At 48.5% G+C, this 19,127-nt stretch overlaps 1 protein-coding gene across 12 annotated transcripts in view; it reads right to left on the bottom strand.

Moving 5' to 3' along the window:
* Window positions 1-19,127, bottom strand: part of OBSCN (obscurin, cytoskeletal calmodulin and titin-interacting RhoGEF) — a 3,169,051-nt gene that overhangs the window by 2,421,555 nt on the left and 728,369 nt on the right. The gene's annotated exons all lie outside the window — the stretch shown is intronic.

The following is a 19,127-nucleotide window of genomic DNA, read 5'->3' as shown; positions in this document are numbered from 1 at the left end:
AGATAGCTGCGTACTAGCAGAGACAAGAAAGTATAACTGAGTCCTCCAGCGGCTAGGTACTCGCCAGCATTTCCTGAAAAGCTCAGTAGAGCCTTGTCCGAGTAGCAGCGCGTAAGCCTCATACTGTGAGGCCGACTTCACCCACAGTGAGCGGGTAGAACCTGTGCTTCATGTCGAGCACGTCCAGGATTCCGCTCGAGCTCACTGGGCTAATATTGCATGATAGAAGGTGCTGCGGCCGCCTCCCGTGAGGGAGAAGGGCCGTGAGCGAAAAGCAAGGTAGCGCAACGGCCCCCTCCTTTGGGGAGGAGGAGCCGAGACCAATAGAGAGGCTCAGAGCGGCGCAGAGAGAGCACAGCGGCATCCCACCTTTGGAGGGGAGGAGCTGAGAGCCCGCATATAATCACATGTGCAACACAGCTCCAGAGGCTCACAGAGCAACAATCGAGCGTGTGAATGGCAGGAGCCCAACACAGCGTTATAGATTCAAAGGCTGGCAGGGAAAAGGATAAAATCAAAGGCTTATATTGAAAAGGAGCCCTACATAAGAGATCTTATAAAACATTTTTTTTTAAAGCAGCATAAACCACACGGGAGAGCCATGTGGACGATACCATCCAACCAGTTGAGCAGTGAACATGCAAGACAGCCTGTTGATCCAGGTACTTTGGCACACACCATACTATTAACCATAATGTCTGATTACGAGTGGGAAGAAGAAGAGCAAGCACAAGACTTGGCGCTCAGCTTCAAGACAGTGCTGGAAAGCTCTTTGGTGGAAGTGGTAGCAGAAGGGGTAAGACCCATTCAAGAAAGACTGGCCACACTGGAATCCCTCCTGGAACAGACCAAGAGAGGAATCACAAACAGACCAGAGAGCACGACCACAAGGACCCCTGAGAGTCCCCAGAGGAGCAACATGACCCGCAAGAAGAAAGTCTCGTTGACTCCCCCGGGTCAGAAAGAAGGGATAGAACATAGTACCCCAGAGGTAGCTGACACCTTTGGGAAACTAAAAGAAGCCTTCCTCCAAATTGCAGCAGTGCCATACCTCAACACCCCTGACCCAGGGGAAGACAATATGGGCGACACTGATGCAGAGTCGGGAGAAGAGTCACTGGGAGCCTTAGCCTCCTCGCAAGAGGAGGAGAGCAAACCATAAGAAGAGTGGGTAGCACCTAAGAGCAGCAAAAGGGCAGGCAAAGCAGGGCATCTAGAAGTGCCGGACTCAGACATAGCTGACATGTTCAGCCCAGAGGACATTAAAAATCCAAGATCATCGACCTGGTAGCCATCTCCCCGGGCGGCGATATACATGACAAAAAGAATGCGCAAAGCTCCAGACAAGGAGACCAGGCAGCGCATGAGAGCAGAATGCCCACGACCACACCTAACAGGCAAGGTTGCAGAAGCACCCAAGCTAGACCCAAAGATATTAGCTTTCGTCACCAAATCAGCGAAGGATCCCAAGAAGTGCATGGACAGAGCCTGGAGAAGTTGCCAGGAAAAAGTGCTAGACCTCACAGGGCCCTTATCTAAGATTATGGACTTGGTGGAGCGTGTCAAGGTCAAAGGAGAGGAGATAGACCCTGATACCCTAGCAAACTGGGCGCAGAGAGCCATTTGCCTGCTGGGAAACGCAAACTGTGCAATATCTTCAGTGAGAAGGTGAGGCCTCCTGTTAAAAATAGACACTAAACTGAACGACCTCGCCTCTTACGAGTCAGGAGAAGCAGCACAAGGACTGCTATTCGGAGAAATCTTCGGTAAAGAGATGGGAAGATTTGTAGGGACCTATAGATCGCTATAAAAGGCACAAGCCTCAATCAAGAAGATATTCCCTAATTGTTTTTTTGCTGTGACCGGCAGATACAGGGGTCGATCGCCCGGTCAGTTCCTATCTGCCTGCAGACCTCAGTGCCCAATACCCCATTACTGGGAGTTACGACTACAACAGCACTCATTCTTCCCAGCTAGAGGACGGTTCCCCAGAGGCCGCAGAAGTAGAGGAGAGGGTGACCCCAAGGAGCAAACACAGGTGAGACCCCGGGTCTATCCGCCAGTTGGGGAGGACGCTCATGATCTGGCACAATTGGCGCGCGCTGTCCAGCGATGCATGGGTACTGCAGACCGTCAAAGGGCTGCAGCTGGAATTTGTGTCACACCCTGTCCAAGAGAGACGACCAAGCCCCATTCTCATGGCGGAGACATAGCAGGCACTTCTCCACTTACACTTGGATGGCACTTATTAAATAAGAAATCAAGACACTGGGAGTCTATTATTAATATAAGACTAGATTATACAGGTTTTATATTATTATTTTTCAGGGTTTAGCAATAACAAGAGGTCCTGAAGAAGGTGGTCCAATCACCACTCTGCCGAAACGTCAAACTAACAGAATGGGGTTATTTTGATGCCCTAGTTAGTACTCCAAGATAACACAAGAGAAATCTTACCATCTTATTCTCTGAGACGTAGACCTTGTTATAGAAAAACCATATGTTACAACAAGCTAGACATTCAGACCAAAAACACTTACTGTAAATTGTCACTGAAATGTTTAGAGGAATCACAATACAAAGTGAGAGCTAGGCATGTTTTCAAAATTGTGTTTAGATTGTTGAATTTACAATGTTGAAAATATGTTTGTCGGTTCGCAAAAATAGATGCTAAATCATGCATATCTGTAGAATGCAAGAGGCATGAAAGCGCATTGAGGAGAAGAGCAACTGAACTGCAGAAGGTACACAAAGCTGGGAACTAGAGTGCGCGCCTCACCCCCTCTTTTTCTAAATATTGATTTGGGAGTCCCGGGCTCAAGAGGCGCAGCACCGGGGTCACCCATGCCCCACTTAGGAGGGCCATAATGCTGGTTTCCCCTCCTCCCCCCACCGTGGGATTTATATTGTGCTATTGGAGGGGAGTTGGTTCCTGGCTACCAGCATTGACTACAGCTACCAGAATTCCCCTAGGCCAAAATTGGTACTAATCAGCAACACCTGAACATACTGCCTCCCTGAAGATTGCAAGAGTCTAAATATTGATTTGGGAGTCCCGGGCTCCAGAGGCGCAGCACCGGGTTCACCCATGCCCCACTTAAGCGAACCATAATGCTGGGTTTCCCCCCTACCTCCACCGTGGGATTTATATTGTGCTATTGGAGGGGAGTTGGTTCCTGGCTACCAGCATTGACTACAGCTGCCAGAACTCCCAGAGGCCAAAATTGGTACTAATCAGCAACACCTGAACAGACTGACTCCCTGAAGATTGCAAGAGGCATGAAAGCGCTTGGAGGAGAAGAGCAACTGAACTGCAGAAGGTACACAAAGCTGGGAACTAGAGTGCGCGCCTCACCCCCTCTTTTTTCTAAATATTGATTCGGGAGTCCCGGGCTCCAGAGGCACAGCACCGGGGTCACCCATGCCCCACTTAGGAGAGCCATAATACTGGTTTTTAACCACCTGCCCCCACCATGGGTTTTATATTGTGCTATTGGTGGGGAGTTGGTTCCTGGCCTACCAGCATTGACTACAGCTACAGAATTCCCTGAGGCCAGAATTGGTACTAATCAGCAACACCTGAACAGACTGTCTCCATGAAGATTACAAGAGGCATGAAAGCGCTTGGAGGAGAAGAGCAACTGAACTGCAGAAGGTACACAAAGCAGGGAACTAGAGTGCGGGCCTCACCCCCCTCTTTTTTCTAAATATTGATTCGGGAGTCCCTGGCTCCATAGGCGTAGCACCGGGGTCACACATGCCCCACTTAGGAGAGCCATAATGCTGGTTTTCCGCCCTCCCCCTACCGTGGGATTTATATTGTGCTATTGGAAGGGAGTTGGTTCCTGGCTACCAGCATTGGCTTCCGCTACCAGAATTCCCTGAGGCCAAAATTGGTACTAATCAGCAACACCTGAACAGACTGCCTCCCTGAAGATTGCAAGAGGCATAAAAGCGCTTGGAGGAGAAGAGCAACTGAAATGCAGAAGGTACACAAGGCTGGGAACTAGAGTGCACGCCTCACCACCTCTTTTTTCTAAACATCTGTAGAAATGAAATCAGTGTGCTTACAACCCAGAGAATGGTTGGAAATAAATAAATTACAACCCAAGTGAATGAAAGATTAATATAGGAAAAAAAGAAAAAAATACCAATAAATAAGAAGAACAAGTTACTTCTTACCTGGTAACGTTCTTTCGACGGGATGTTCCTCCGACGTATTCCTTATCTTTGGATAATACGTTTCCAGCTTGCTGGCCTCGGAAATGTTTTCTGTAGAGGGTGCTGCGCGTCCACTTCCGCCGAGTCGATGTCCCTTGACGGCCACCGTATCGGCGCCGACGTCACCATGCCCATAAATAGACACGCGCTGCGTCTGTTGCTCAGTTCCGTTTTGTAGTATAATAAAAGACATGCCTGAATCGGTTAGTAACCTTGAAGGAGCGAAAGCTGCAACCACACGGGAAGTTATCACTGCGGGGATGGATGGGAGGGGCGATAAGGAATACGTCGGAGGAACATCCCGTCGAAATAACGTTACCAAGTAAGAAGTAACTTGTTCTTCGAAGGGATTGTGTCCTCTGACGTATTCCTTATCTTTGATAGACTCCCATAGCAGTGGTATGTAATTGGAGGAGGGAGTGATAGTGTTATGTATCCCTTTAGGGATGGACCGAGTGTAATACGGCCTTGCCAAATCTGGTCTCTTGAGCAGTGGAGGAATCCAGATTGTAAAATTTTGTGAATGTATGTGCGGACGACCATGTGGCAGCCGCACATATGTCCCGGACCGGTACCCCTCTCTGGAGAGCCGAAGAAGCTGCGATACCCCTGGTTGAATGAGCCCTGAGGTTTTGGGTGGCTCTTTCCCTGCTAGTCTATAACATTCCAGGATGGCCAAGATAATCCACCTGGAGATGGTTTGTTTTGTTATGGGTAGTCCCAACTTGTGACCTGAGTATCCTACAAACAGCTGGTCTGCTTGCCTGATCCTAGCCATTCTGCTGATGTAAAAGCTAAGAGCTCGCCTAGGGTCCAGCCTGTGTAGCCTTTCCTCCTCTTTCCCGGATGGGGAGGAGGGTAGAATGAAGGCAAGGTAATTTTCTGAGTAATATGGAATTCAGAAACCACCTTTGGGAGAAAATTAGGCTTCACCTGAAGGACAACCTTGTCCTTGTGGAAAATTGTATGTGGGGGTTTACAGGAGAGAGCTTGTCGCTCACTCACCATCCTAGCAGATGTTAGTGCTACAAGTAGGACAGTTTTAAGTGTGAGAAATCTCAATGCGCAAGAGTGAAGTGGCTCGAATGGAGTGCCCATTAAGAAGTTTAAGACTAAATTTAAGTCCCATAATGGAACCTGGAATGGTTTTGGAGGGTAAACATTAGTTAGACCCTTGAGAAATGGTACCACTAGAGGAATTTTGAAATACGATGGTTCCTCTGCAGTGCGCTTGAAGATAGAAAGCGCTGCGAGATAGCCTTTTACAGTGCCAACTTGAAGGCCTGAGTTTGCCAAGTAGAGTAGAAACGATAAAACCGTTGGTGTACCACATGAAAAAGGGTCGATATTCTCTTCCCTACACCAGCTGCAAAACTTGTTCCAACGGCAGCGGTATAAAGACTTTGTTGCTGGTCTTCTGGCCGAAAGCAACACCTCCATGACGTCATCAGGGAGATCCCAATCCTTGTACCTCAACCTTTCAGAAGCCAAGCGTGAAGGTTGAGGGTTCTGGTGTCTGGATGGAGAACCTGACCTCCCTTCTGCGAGAGAAGATTCTCTTTGAGTGGAAGACGGATTGGAGGACAGATGGACATATCTAGAAGGTCCGGGAACCACGTTCTCCTGGCCCAGTCCAGGGCAATTAGGATCATGGTTTTCCAGAATCTTCTCAACCTCCTGATCATTTGAGGAATAACAGGGACTGGTGGAAACGCGTAGAGGAGTGGAAACTCCCAGTCCACTACGAACGCGTCTCCTAGAGCTCCTCTCGGGGGAAATTCCCTTGAACAGAACAGATTGCACTTCCTGTTGGTGCTTGTGGCGAACAGATCCACCTGAGGGGTTCCCCAAAGGGCGAAGATCTCTTGAAGGACTTCCTGAGCTAGCTCCCATTCGTGGGAGACTGTGCTCTGCCTGCTCAGAGCGTCTGCTGTCAAATTCTTCTCTCCGGCTAGGTGGACTGCCGATAGAGACATTCCTTCCCGAATTGCCCAAAACCAGAGCTGCATTGCCTCTCTGCACAGTGGCAGTGATCCTACGCCTCCTCTTTTGTTGAGGTAGTGCATGGCCACCGTGTTGTCCGTCATTATCAGGACATTTCTCCCCTGTACTGATGGCAGGAAAGCTTTCAGCGCTAGTCTGATCGCTCTCAGCTCTAATAGGTTGATATGTAGTCTGGACTCCGATGGAGACCAACGACCGCTGATGGTCAAGTCGTTGGCATGGGCTCCCCACCCTATGAACGAGGCGTCTGTGACTACTGTTATCTCCGGCCATGGTTGCCAAAACAGTTCTCCTTTCAAGATGTTCTCTGAATAGGCCCACCATTGAAGGTCGTGGGCTACCTTGTCCGGAATCCGGAGGAGGTCTGACATTCTCCCTAAGAATTGTGACCACTGACTTCTCAGTGCCCACTGAAGAGATCTCATTCTCAGGTGAGCCTCTGGCACAAGGAAGATGCAGGATGGCATGAGGCCTAGCAACCTCAAAAAGTCGAAGGCTGGGGGACGCTGCGCATTCTGAAACTTGGTGACCATCTGTAGAATATCTTGAGCCCTCACCTCTGGTGGCGAGGCTTTTCCCAGGGAAGTGTCCAGGACCGCTCCAATGAACTGGAGTCTCTGAGATGGTATCATCTGTGACTTCTTTAAATTGAGGGAGAAGCCCAGTCTGTGAAGGAAGAGGCAGACATAATCTAGCTGGGTCAGGGCCTGTTCCGAAGATACGGCCCTGATCAGCCAATCGTCCAGGTAGGGATAGACGTGGATCCCTTCCCTCCTTAGACTCGCCGCCACTACCGACATCAGCTTGGTGAAGACCCTCGGGGCGGAGGTCAGCCCAAATGGCAGAACTCGAAATTGATAATGAGAGTTGCCAATTGCGAATCTCAGGTATTTCCTGTGCTTGAGATGGATTGGCACATGGAAATAAGCATCCTGAAGGTCCAGAGATACCAGCCAGTCCTGGAGCTGGAGGGCCTGAAGGATCTGAGAGAGAGTTACCATCTTGAACTTGTCCTTCCTGAGGAACTTGTTCAATTCTCGTAAGTCCAGGATGGGTCTCAGTCCTCCGTCCTTCTTTGGTATGAGAAAGTAGGGGGGAGTACCAGCCCTTGTTCCTGTCCGCTACTGGTACCGGTTCTATGGCACCTTTCTCTAGCAGGTCCATAATTTCCTGCAAGAGGAGCGGATCTGGAACTTTTAGGGAGCTGTTCCCCGGTGGATGACTCTGAGGGATGTGTAGAAAGGGTAGGCAGTAACCTTGGGCAACTGCCTCCAACGCCCAAGCATCTGACGTTATAGCCTGCCATTCTGTCAGATGGTGAGTTAACCTGCCCCCTACAGGTGTCTTGTGTGCGAAGGCCTCAGAGTGGTTTGGGGGCGGCTGATGCAGATGCCGAGGGTAAAGAGGCACCTGCTGCTGCTGCGGTCTTAGTACCTTTGACCCGTCCACCTCAGGTGGATCTTCTTTGGCCTCTTTGAGCCGGCTGTCCTCTGCCTTTTCCGAATGCGGAATAATAGCGAAAGGACTTTCCTCTCCCAGAGGTTCCTGAGGGGCGAAAAGGAGTCTGGCGGATAGCAGCTCTTAAGGATTTTCTTTGCCATAGAGTCGTACCTCTTGTCATCCCTGTCCTGTGGGACAGTAGGGTAAGCAGTCCTACTGCTGGATGAAGTTGCCGCTTGAACCACCAGGCTCTCTGGGGTCGGGTGTTTTGACAGGTATTCAGGGTCAGCAGCCGCTACCCTATACTTTGTCGACAGTCTTTTATTGACTGTTGGGATGACTTCGGGAGTCTCCCAATTGGATGCAATTTTTCTTTGTAGGGCTGCATGGAAGGGAACCACCGGGTCCTCCTGTGGGCCTTTGTCCAATATATCCGTTAGATCATCCTGTTGGAAAACAGGTGAAGGTGCAGACCAACCCATAAACTCAATTATTCTTGCCATCAGGGTTCTATATGGTGTTTCGGCACGTTCCCCTGGGTCTGGCTTTACAAATTCCACTTCTGGGGAAGTGTCAAGTCCACTGGCCTCATGAAGTGAGTCCTGTAGTTCCTTCAGCCTCCTTTCTTCAGAGGTGAAATCCTTTGCAGCAGGCAGTGTGGATCTCTGTAAACCAAAAGTTTCTTGGTCAGAGTCTTCTCTTTCTTCATAAATTGAAGAAAGACCAGGGTATTCTGATCTCTGAAATGGAGTACAGCCCATCTCTAGGGCCGAAGGAGCCAAACTCGTCGTTATTGGACGAGAAAATGTCAGAGTCGTCGACGCCGATGTAACCGGCTTCGAAGATGCCGAAAATGTCGTCAAAAAAACAGGAAGGGGTCTCGAAGAACTCGAGAGGATCGGGATCCTACTCGAGGGCATCGACGACAGTCTCGGCGTCGTGCCGGAGGCCCTTGAAAACACTTTTGGCTGTGGAGCCTTGGTCCTCTCTTTCATCGGCGTCGACGATGGCGTCGAGTCGATCGACCGATGCGTCGAGGAACCCTTCGACAACGGCGTCAATGGCGCCGACCCGTGCCTCGAAGGGACCTTCGACGACGGCGTCGAAGACGGTGCCTTCTTACCTGATGGTTCATGGCGCTCTCGGGTGGAATGTTTCGCCGGGTGCTGCGACTCGTGGCGTTTTGATTTTTTAGGTTTTTCACCCGGGGTATCACCCTCAGCTGTCTTCGAGGGGGTCGAGGCCGCGTTCTCGAAGACGCTTAACATTTTCTTTCTGAATTCCTCCCACTCAGCTTGAGAACTGTGTTTGGTGGGACAAGAAACTCTTTCTGGGGACACCGAAGACGACGAGGAATGGGACCTTCGACGTCTCTTTTTTGAGTGTCTAGATCTCGACGAATGGTGGGAGCTGCTTCAAGATCTAGAATGGGAGTGTTTTCGACGGCGAGGAGACGAATGCCTTGACTCAGCCGACGAAACCTTTGAGGAGGATTTGGATGACTTACCTCTCTCGAGCTTCCCCTTTCGCTCCTTCAGGGCTTTCGCCGTCATGGACATGCAGTCCTCACACTCCGAACAATGGTGCTCGGACCCCAAGCACCATAAACAGACCCTGTGTGGATCCGTTATAGACATTTTTTTACCACAGTCTCGACATTTCTTGAAGCCGGATCGCAGCGTCGTCGGTTCTGATGAAGAAGCCATCGAGAACGATGAGGAATATTCGTCGAAATAGATTTAGATAAACCTGACTGAACTGAGCAGCGACGTTCCGAGGCCCCACGAAGCGCGGAAAAACAGAACTGAGCAACGGACGCAGCGCGTGTCTTTTTATGGGCATGGTGACGTCGGCGCCGATACGGTGGCCGTCGAGGGACATCGACTCGGCGGACGTCGACGCGCAGCGCCCTCTACAGAAAAAAATTCCGAGGCCAGCAAGCTGGAAACGTATTATCCAAAGATAAGGAATACGTCGGAGGACACAATCCCTTCGAAATTTGGTTTTGATATTTAACTCCAAGAGGCAGTATTCATTTATTGTAATAGATATATAAAATAATTGCAAGAAAACTAAATGGAAGTTTGTTGGGCATACCAGTGTAAAAAATATGAGTACTAACCCGATTTACCCAACAAAAGGGGTTTTCCCTTATGTAAAGGACTCCTCCAAAAGGAGCTGAAACACCTAACGAGCAAGAAAGCTATCGAGCCCTGCGGCCAAGAACCGATTTTTATCGGCAACATGTTCCTAGTACACAGAAAGGTGAAAGTGAGACCGGTCATAAATCTCAGAGTAAAACAGCTATGTAGTATACCGGCATTTCAAGATGGAAGGTATCCATCAGTTGAGGGATACCCTAAGGACGAGAAGAGATCTCAAGGATGCATATCTGATGGTTCCCGTAGCCAAGGAACACAGGCCCTTCCTAGCATTCTACTGGGAAGGGCAATACTGCCAGTTCAAGACAATGCCTTTCGGGCTAGCGTCTGCACCATGGGCGTTTACCAAACTCATGAGACCCATTACAGCAGCAATCAGAGAGAAAGGAATTCAGATAATAATGTATCTCGATTACATTCTCCTGGTGGCGAGGGACAAAGATACGCTGCAGTACGAGACAAAGTGGGTAAAGGACCTATGAACATCTCTATGATTCTTAGTGAACAGAGAAAAATCTGATATGTTGCCAGCAAGAAGGATCAACTTCCTAGGATTTGTGGTAGATACAAGAAAGGCGACATTAAAGCTCCCAGTGAAGAAACAGCGAGGGATCAAGAGGGAGATAAGCCACTGCCTAGACAAGCAGATCGTCTCTCTGCAAACACTAGCAAGAATAGTGGGCCTGCTGGCGGCATCCATACAGGCCATCTTCCCCGGGCCCTTACATAACAGAGCCCTCCAGAGACTGAAGGTAAGACACCTACAGCAGGGTCTGAGCTACAATCGATTCCACTAGATCAAGAATCCAACACAGAATTGATATGGTGGCTACAGAACATGGACGCACGGAACGGGCGAGCCATTTTCTGAGACAGCTCGGATTTGATCGTAGAGTCAGACACCAGCAGAGCAGGCTGGGGAGCTCCCTGCGGCGGACTAGAGAAAGGGGGGAATGGAGCGTAGAAGAATTACAGCTGCATGTAAACTGTCTAGAACTGCTAGCTGGGTCTTTCGCTATAAAGACATTTACCAAAGATAAAGACATTTACCAAAAAAGTAAGATGTTGCATTTTACTGAAGATGGACAAAATGTCAGCAGTCAGATATATAAATCACCTTGGAGAACGAAGTCCAAGCTCCTGGCGAAGCTGGTGGAAAGACTTTGGGCATTACTGCCTACAGGCAGAGATTTCAGTAACAGCCGAGTATCTCCCAAGGACCCTGAATGTAATAGCGAATTGGGATCCCCACAGACCTCTTTGCCTCCAGGCTGAACACACAAGTGAGGCGATTCTTCAGCTGCAGACTAGACCCATGCGCACAAGGAACAGACGCATTCCTACAGAACTGTAACTGGAGCTGCATTATTCCTTCCCTCCATTCATAATGCTAAGCAGAGTTCTAGCCAAAGAGCACAGAGAGAGAGCGACCTTAGTGATAGTAGCGCCCATTTGGAAATCGCAAGTCTGGTTTCTGATTCTGATGGAACTTTCCGCAGATTCTCCCATCCGACAAACACCTGCTCACGGACCCAGCTGGGTCGTCTCATCCTCTGAGAGTGAAGGGCACACTCCCGCTGATGATTGTACAAGGTATCGGGAGACCATGGGCTCTGCCAGGCATTTTGGGACACGCTGCCCAGCTCATCTCAGAATCCTGGGCCACATCCACGCATCAGAGCTATGATGCGGCATAGGGCAAATGGGAAACATGGTGTAAAAGGTGAGGTATTCCTCCCGTTTCAGCCTCTATAGTAGTGCTACTGGACTTCCGAGCATCTCTCAGGGAGGAAGGCAAATCCTTTAGGGCCATGGGAGTGCACCGGTCAGCTATATCAGCGGGCCACTTGCCAGTAGACGGCGCGCCGACCGGGGACCACCCGGCAGGGGTCAGGCTCATGAAGGGAGCAAAGTTCTGAGACCCCAGCCATCCAAGTACTCATATATATGGGACGCAAATATAGTGCTTCGGTTCCTCACGAGCTGGCTGTCAAACAGGTACCTGACCATTGCCCAACTATCTGGGAAACTAGAAATGCTTCTGTGCCTAGTGTCCTGTAGACAAGACGCGGACGTCAAAGCCCTAGTCATAGACAAGAAGATATACAGACCAGAAGGAGTTATGTTTACCCTGGCGAGGAGGACAAAAACATATTCTTCCTCAATCTCGTACCCTTATTTGCATTTGCAACCGAAACTATGTGTAGCGGAATCTATTCGAGAGTACGAGCTCAGGACAACAGAGTTGCGCCTGGCAAGAGTATCGCAACTGCTGATTACCTACAGGGAGCTGTTCAGAGCAGCCGCAATGCTGATTATTGCCAGATTAGTGCGAGAAATAAAGCAGTAAGCAGGCATAGATCTAGCACAGTTTGGAGTACACTCAGTGAGATGAGCTATGGCGTCCAAAGCATTCGCGACATGTGTAGCCTTAGAGGACATTATGAAGGCAGCAGACCTGGCAAACGACAGTGCATTCAATACCTTCTACTTTAAAGCAGTAGCCACAGAAGTAGTAGTACAGAGCTTTGAACAAGCATAATGCTTGCCTCCGGTCTTCACATAGAATGAAGATTAACCCTGTCAATTGCGCAGGAAGTCTTGATTCTATTAAAGATACAGAGGCGAGCATTACTATCCTTCCTAGCAATATGTTACAATGTATGAATATACAGATATTGTGTCTTAATGGATGTTGGAGATTAACATTTGTAAGGCTTTATGACCCAATAATGCGCATAGAGAATGCATTGCCACAATCTTAATGAGGCTCTCGGTATTGACAGTAGATGACCAGAAGAACAGCTGAGCAAGTGTAAGAGACAGGTGATGCAGCGGAACTGAGCAGGATCAGTGAACCGGTTAGACACCAGATGGTCATTTCGGACTCCTGAGAGAGAACAGAGTTGATTTCTAGTTTCAGTGACTTTTGAACGCCAGTTGCATTGATTTCAGGACTAGTTCAGAGCGTTCAAAGAAGAGGTGGAGCATGGAGACAGGAAGAGCCAGATAGCCTGAGACAGGAAGTGAGATGGACTATAGAAGGGACTGTGGAAACAGGGAACTGTGGGTAAAAGAAAGAAAATGTGAAGTTTTAAACATTTTCTGTTGTATTTTGTTAAAACTGCACAAGTAAAGAAATTAAAGGATAAGCTTGACTCCGTGTCTTTACTAGAATCAAGACTGCCTGAGCAATTAGCAGGGGTTATCTTCATTGTTCCTTAGGAAAATATTAGGCTGCATTTATTAAGGGAATACTTTATTCATTGCAATAAGAACATTAATTCAAGCTATTTTCACTTTTTTGTCTGGTTTATTTTTGACTTATCCCTTAAACGAACTGTAGTGAGGCAATTAGCTGACTTAACAATAAAGAAATAAGGCAGGGGACAACACTACCAGAGGAGGCATTGATGACAACCCTAGGGCAGCCTTTTCTTTCTAAGAGCCTCATTTTGGTGGTGCTATTAAAAGGCCAAGAGATGCTAAAACATGCAGAGACATACTCTTTATGCTCTTCTGTCTCTGTGACTTTTTGATCTGTGTCCCTTTGATGGAACGAGGCATGTAGGTATAAATAAGCTCAGAATGTTTCCCCGCTTAACGCAGGTAGAAATAACATCTGTATGTTTCCCTGCTCCATGCAGGGAATCCACCACAGTTTCTACCAACATCATGTTTTTATGCAGGCTGTGACCTCTAAGATTCTTCTCTTTTCCACCACAGCGGAGAAGGCAGAGCCCCTAAGGATCGTGTATGTAATAATGGCTACCATGTTTGTACATTGCTCCGCCCCCATTACTGATCACAACTGTGCATGCATCATCTGGCAGGGGTGGATGGAAACCTGGGGACCACCTGAATTCCCATGCCATTTTGTCCCACAAGTGAAAAATCTCCAGATGGACCCAGGTAATATAAATGGATGTGGTTCGAGTCTGCTACACCAAATCCCCCACCCCATCAAAATGAGGCATTAAGTAGGAGTGTATCAAATAGTAGATTTAGTATTTGGCAGACTACGGAATAGTTGGCCAAAGTGTTCAGCTGAAGCCGAATATGGAGCCAAATAGTTGACTTTTTAATACATAAAGTTGTAGACACAAAGAAGACACTTTGTGAATTCAAAAAATGTTTTAAAAAATGTATAGCAATTCTTTATTTTATTCCTATTTTTATCATCTAAAGAACTGTTTGCGTGACCCATGAAAAGAACACATTACCAGAAACAAAACAGTTCAATAGCGGGGCAATTTGCCTTTTTCTGCAGTCATAGGTGTCACTTGTTGGGCAAGGCCTAAGTAAGTAAAACTAGCCCGAAGGTAGGGAATGCGTGAGACTGTAATGTGAATACTCATGCTTTAAAATGTTCTTTTTGATCCTGCCTATCGTTTGCCTTCTGGCTCCAGCAGGGCCCTGACCCACAAAACAAGAGATTACATCACTTATCACTCTGCTGACTGATCAAGTGGCACTGAATACACATTTCTGTGATGCAAACGCCATGCTTTCTACCTCTGGTACCTAGAGGAGAAGAGGAGTTTATTGGGTTCATTTATTTTTTATTAAAGCAAGTATTTATATTTTTTGGGGGGGCAGAGTAGCACTTGTGGTGTTTTGAGGTATGAAAAAAGATGCCACTCTACACCACCAATTCCCATTAACATGATCCCCAACATCTCCACCTCCACACACCCACAACCTCCACTCCACAACAACAACACCATTCCTCACCAGCACCATCACCACACCCCTACACCTCTACATCCCCAACCACCACACTCCCACCCTGTAGCCACTCCACCAATCAAAATCACCACTCCACAACCTCAGACCCCTACACCAAAACACCCAACACCCGTACATCTCCAGACCCCACTCACACAATACCACCGCCACCACTGCCACCTGACCACTGCAACATCCCTATACCTTCTAACCCCAACATCGCTACAGCCACAACCACCATACCTCCACACCATCACTCACAAATGTAAAATGCAATAAGCAAATGCAAACACCAACAGTATTAGATTTGCCAATGCTTGTTTCTCATGCTTGTAGTTTAACATCTCCTCTCTCACGCTCTCGTTCCTTCTAGCTTTTGTTGTGAATCTCAGCTACCAACCACTCAACAGCCCTGTAAGCAATTCTTTTTCTCAGGTTCTTATGGACATATTGTCAATCGGCCTGTGGGAGCTATAAGAAACCAGGAGTAAGACTCAGACACAAGGGCATTGGGGTGGTTGGCAAAGACATTTATTAAAGTAAAAAGAGGGTTGGAGAAAGTCCTATCTCACCCTAACTCTAAGAGGGGTTTCCCTGCCTCAGCGAAACTAACAGCGGTCTCTGTCAGAATGTCTGAAGTAAAGTTCTCTGTCCTGTGTCCAAACCCTAACCTGACCCTTATATGCTAAATTCAAGAAAAAGTGAAAAGGGAAAAAGTATTTTAAGTGGGTGTCTGCAGTTTTTTTCCAAAGTTCCAAAATAAAGTTCCAAAAGGTACAAAAAGAAATACACAACCAAAATTACACAAGTCTCTGGAGATGATTCCCTTCTCCTGAGTTTCTCAGGCTCTTTACAGTTCACAGTTTCAAAGGGTATGGTTCTTCCCTTGATCTCTTTCTCACTTTCACAATTCACAATGTCAAGAAGTTATTTTTCTTCTCTTGGCTCCTCAGAGTTTTCCAACAATACCAGAGGGATTTACTCCCTTCACCTGGTTGCAATGTTCACGGTACACACTTTCCAATCACTAGGGGAATGCCTCCCTCCCGCTAGTCACACTTTTCAAGTTCCAACTCCAGAGGGAATGACTCCCTTCCCCTGGATTTCACACACTGAAGAGGGTCACTCCCTCCTCTTGATCTACTCAGTTTATATTCAGATTCTTGGCAAGCATGAGAGTGAGTCCCAGACCCTCCTCTGTCAGTCTGGTACATTCTCCTCCTTCGCTTCCAAACACTTAATCAGTTTGTCTGGTGAACTCTCCTGCCAGGACTTTCTCAACTTGCTCACTTGTATTTGGGTGTGGGTCCCAGACGTGCAATCAGTTTGCCTGCTGTACTCTCCTGCCAGGACTTTCTTAATGTGTATCTATTACACGCTTTTATATTTTTTTCACTCGACCATTGTGTCCTTGACCCGCTTTCACTTGCTTCATTCAACAATTGACTTGGCGTCCCAGCTCCCCTGATCGGGTTCACCCAGTTCATGTAACTTTCCCTCAATGGCATATTTAACAATTATCTTGGTGTCCTAGCTTCCCTTGCTCGGGTTCACCCAGTTCATGTAATTTTCCTCCAATGTTGTGCAGTGTACGGCATCCCAACTCCCCTTTCTGGGCTCATCGGTTTCTCCTGGCTGCTTCTGCCTTCTCTGCTGTCTGCAATTCTCCCGGTGGCTTACTTCCTCCTCTTGCAGGCGTCTCGTCGAATCTCTGGTACCCGCGATGCCTCAGGCTTCATTCCACAGTTTCCTCTGCTCTTGACCTCTATGTAGCAAACCTCCAGCTTCCGAGCCACTCGTGACGACACCTCGAGGAGTTTCCTTGCTCTTCTCGGTTTCCCGACCCGCGTTGGGAGTTGTGGTTCTCTGTGTTTCTTGACGCTTGATATTTTAAAACATCCCAGCACCTAATGGATCCTTTAAACATCTAGAGCGGGTCTTTGGATTCCCGGCTTCAGCGTTCTGCATTGCTGTAGTGCTCTTCTTCGTCTCAGTCAATTTACTACAAGGGTATGAAAGAGCCTTGTTGTCAGTCCGGATGGGATTTTCTGATTTTATATTACAGTATGCCATAAGGGATTGGGAAATTAAGGGGTTGATGGCATACCCTGAATGGAAAGGAGGATACCATGTTCCAGCTAGTGAGTCCACGACCTCGCATGAGGGTTGTCTCCCCCATATGGTCCTCCCTCAGACAGCTACCTCCAGAGTCAGGATCAGGTAGCAGCTGCCTTTCCCTGGTCATATGGAGAGAGAGTTACCTCAGAGAAGCAGTGATGATGTCACAAGATTCATCACAGAGGGCAAAGTTGAGAAAGCAACATGTGACACAGAGGAGATAGAAGAGATAAATAATGTTTGGTTTTAAGCCTTCCTGAGTGCCAGCTCAGTTAACCATAGAGGCAGCATCAGTAACGGGAAGGAGTGCTATTAAGTGCTCCGAATGCTTCGATTTTCTGCTGCTTTTAGAGTGTTACTGCTATATAAACCATAAACACCCTCATTGTATCCTCCTTGGTTGCCAGGGGCTGATTCAGAAGTAGGACCTCTAGCTCACAATTCCTGTTGCCCACTTCATCCACGCGTCCAAACCAAAGCCCAAGACTTGTAAAATAATGTACTGGTCATGTTATTGTTATTTTTATCTTGCATTTATATAGCACCTTATATACCATTGGTATGGTCTGAAGGCGCCGGTAGGTTGAACGCGCTTGGGAACCGAAGTTCGGGTCAGTAGAGAGAGTAGCGAGAGTCCAAAGGTGCGTGTGCGCACCAGGTATGTGTGCAGCTGGTGCGGAATTCGTGTGGTAGCTGCTTCTTAGCGGTAGGTGTGGTGGTTGAGAGATCAGGAGTATGTGTTCGCACTGGCAGGATTTATCCAGGTCGAGTGTGGCTGTGTTAAGCCTGAGGAGAACGCCTGGCTGGGGGGTGTGAAACCAGCAGTGATGGGGAGTGAGCGGGATATGTTGATATGAGAACAGTTATACCGAATGGTGTCATAGTATCTCTGTGTTCTAGTTGAGTGGTGGTGTAAAGAAGAGAGTAAGCGTGGGGTGTGGTATGATATATGTTCTTTCAAATGTTCTCTGCATTCCAAAGCATATTATGTACGTCACGCAATTCTATGCGATCAGGTCCGTTCAATGCATATTTTTTTCATTATAGGCGGTCAAGATTGCCCTACACACTCCTGTCTGCTCGACACACTCATGCACTCTAGCCGACCTTGCGTGCTCTAGTCTACCCTCAATCTCCAGTGTGCCCCACGCATGCATTCATGTATTCCATACGCATGTGCTCACACTCATCCGGTCTACACACTCATCGGCTCAACATACTACTCGTCCGCTTGACATACTACTTGTCCGGATGAGTACTACGTACTCTTCCGTTCCACACACTCATCCGCTCTACGTATTTATCCGCTCCACATACTCATCTACTCCACACACTCATCCGCACCACACACTCATCCGCTCGGCAAACTCATCCGCTCCTCACATGCATCCGTTCCACACATTCATCCGTTCCACACACTCATCCGTTCTATGAATGTATCCGCTCCATATACCCACCCGCTCCACACACTCATCGGCACCACACACTCATCCGCTCCCCACACTCATCTGCTCCACAGACGCATCCTTTCCATACATTCATCCGGTCCACCTATTCATCCGCTCCACACACTCGTCCACTCTACGTACTCGTCCGCTTTACGTACTCGGCAGCTCTACATACTCGTCCGTTCCACACACTCATCCGCTCTACGTATTTATCCGCTACACACACTCATCTGCACCATACACTCATCCGCACCACACACTCAATCCGCTCCACACACTCAATCCGCTCCACACACTCGTCCGCTCTATGTACTCGTCCGCCCTATGTACTCCTCAGCTCTACGTACTCATCAGTTCCCCACACTCATCCGCTCCACACACTCATCCGCTCTCTACACTCATCCGCTCTCCACACTCATGCGCTCCCCACACTCATCCGCTCCTCACAGTCATCCGCTCTCTACACCTATCTGCTCCCTACGCTCATTCGCTCTCCACATTCATCCATTCTCTACACTCATCCGCTCCCCACCCTCTTCCTTTCTCCTCCTCTCAGCCGCTCTCCACACTCAGCCGCTCTCCACACTCAGCCGCTCTCCACACTCAGCTGCTCTCCACACTCAGCCGCTTCCCACACTCACCCGCTTCCCACACTCACCCGCTTCCCACACTCAGCCACTTCCCACACTCACCCACTCTCTACACTCAGCCACTCTCCATACTCAGTCGCTCCACTCATCCACTCTCCACACTCATCCACTCCCCACACTCATCCACTCTCCACACTCATCCACTCTCCACACTCATCCTCTCCCCACACTCATCCGCTCCCCACACTCATCTGTTCCCCCACTCAGCCGCTCTCCACACTCTGCCGCTCTCCACTCTCAAACGCTCCCCACACACTCACCCACTCTCTACACTTAGCCACTCTGCATACTCAGTCGCTCCACACACTCAACGGCTCCCACAGTCGTCCGCTTTACACATTCATCCGCTCTCCGCA

The sequence above is a fragment of the Ambystoma mexicanum genome, chromosome 2q (assembly GCF_040938575.1).
Source record: "Ambystoma mexicanum isolate Mex_15411 chromosome 2q, UKY_AmexF1_1, whole genome shotgun sequence".
Taxonomy (NCBI): Eukaryota; Metazoa; Chordata; class Amphibia; order Caudata; family Ambystomatidae; genus Ambystoma; species Ambystoma mexicanum.
This window is presented reverse-complemented; position numbering and strand designations above follow the sequence as displayed.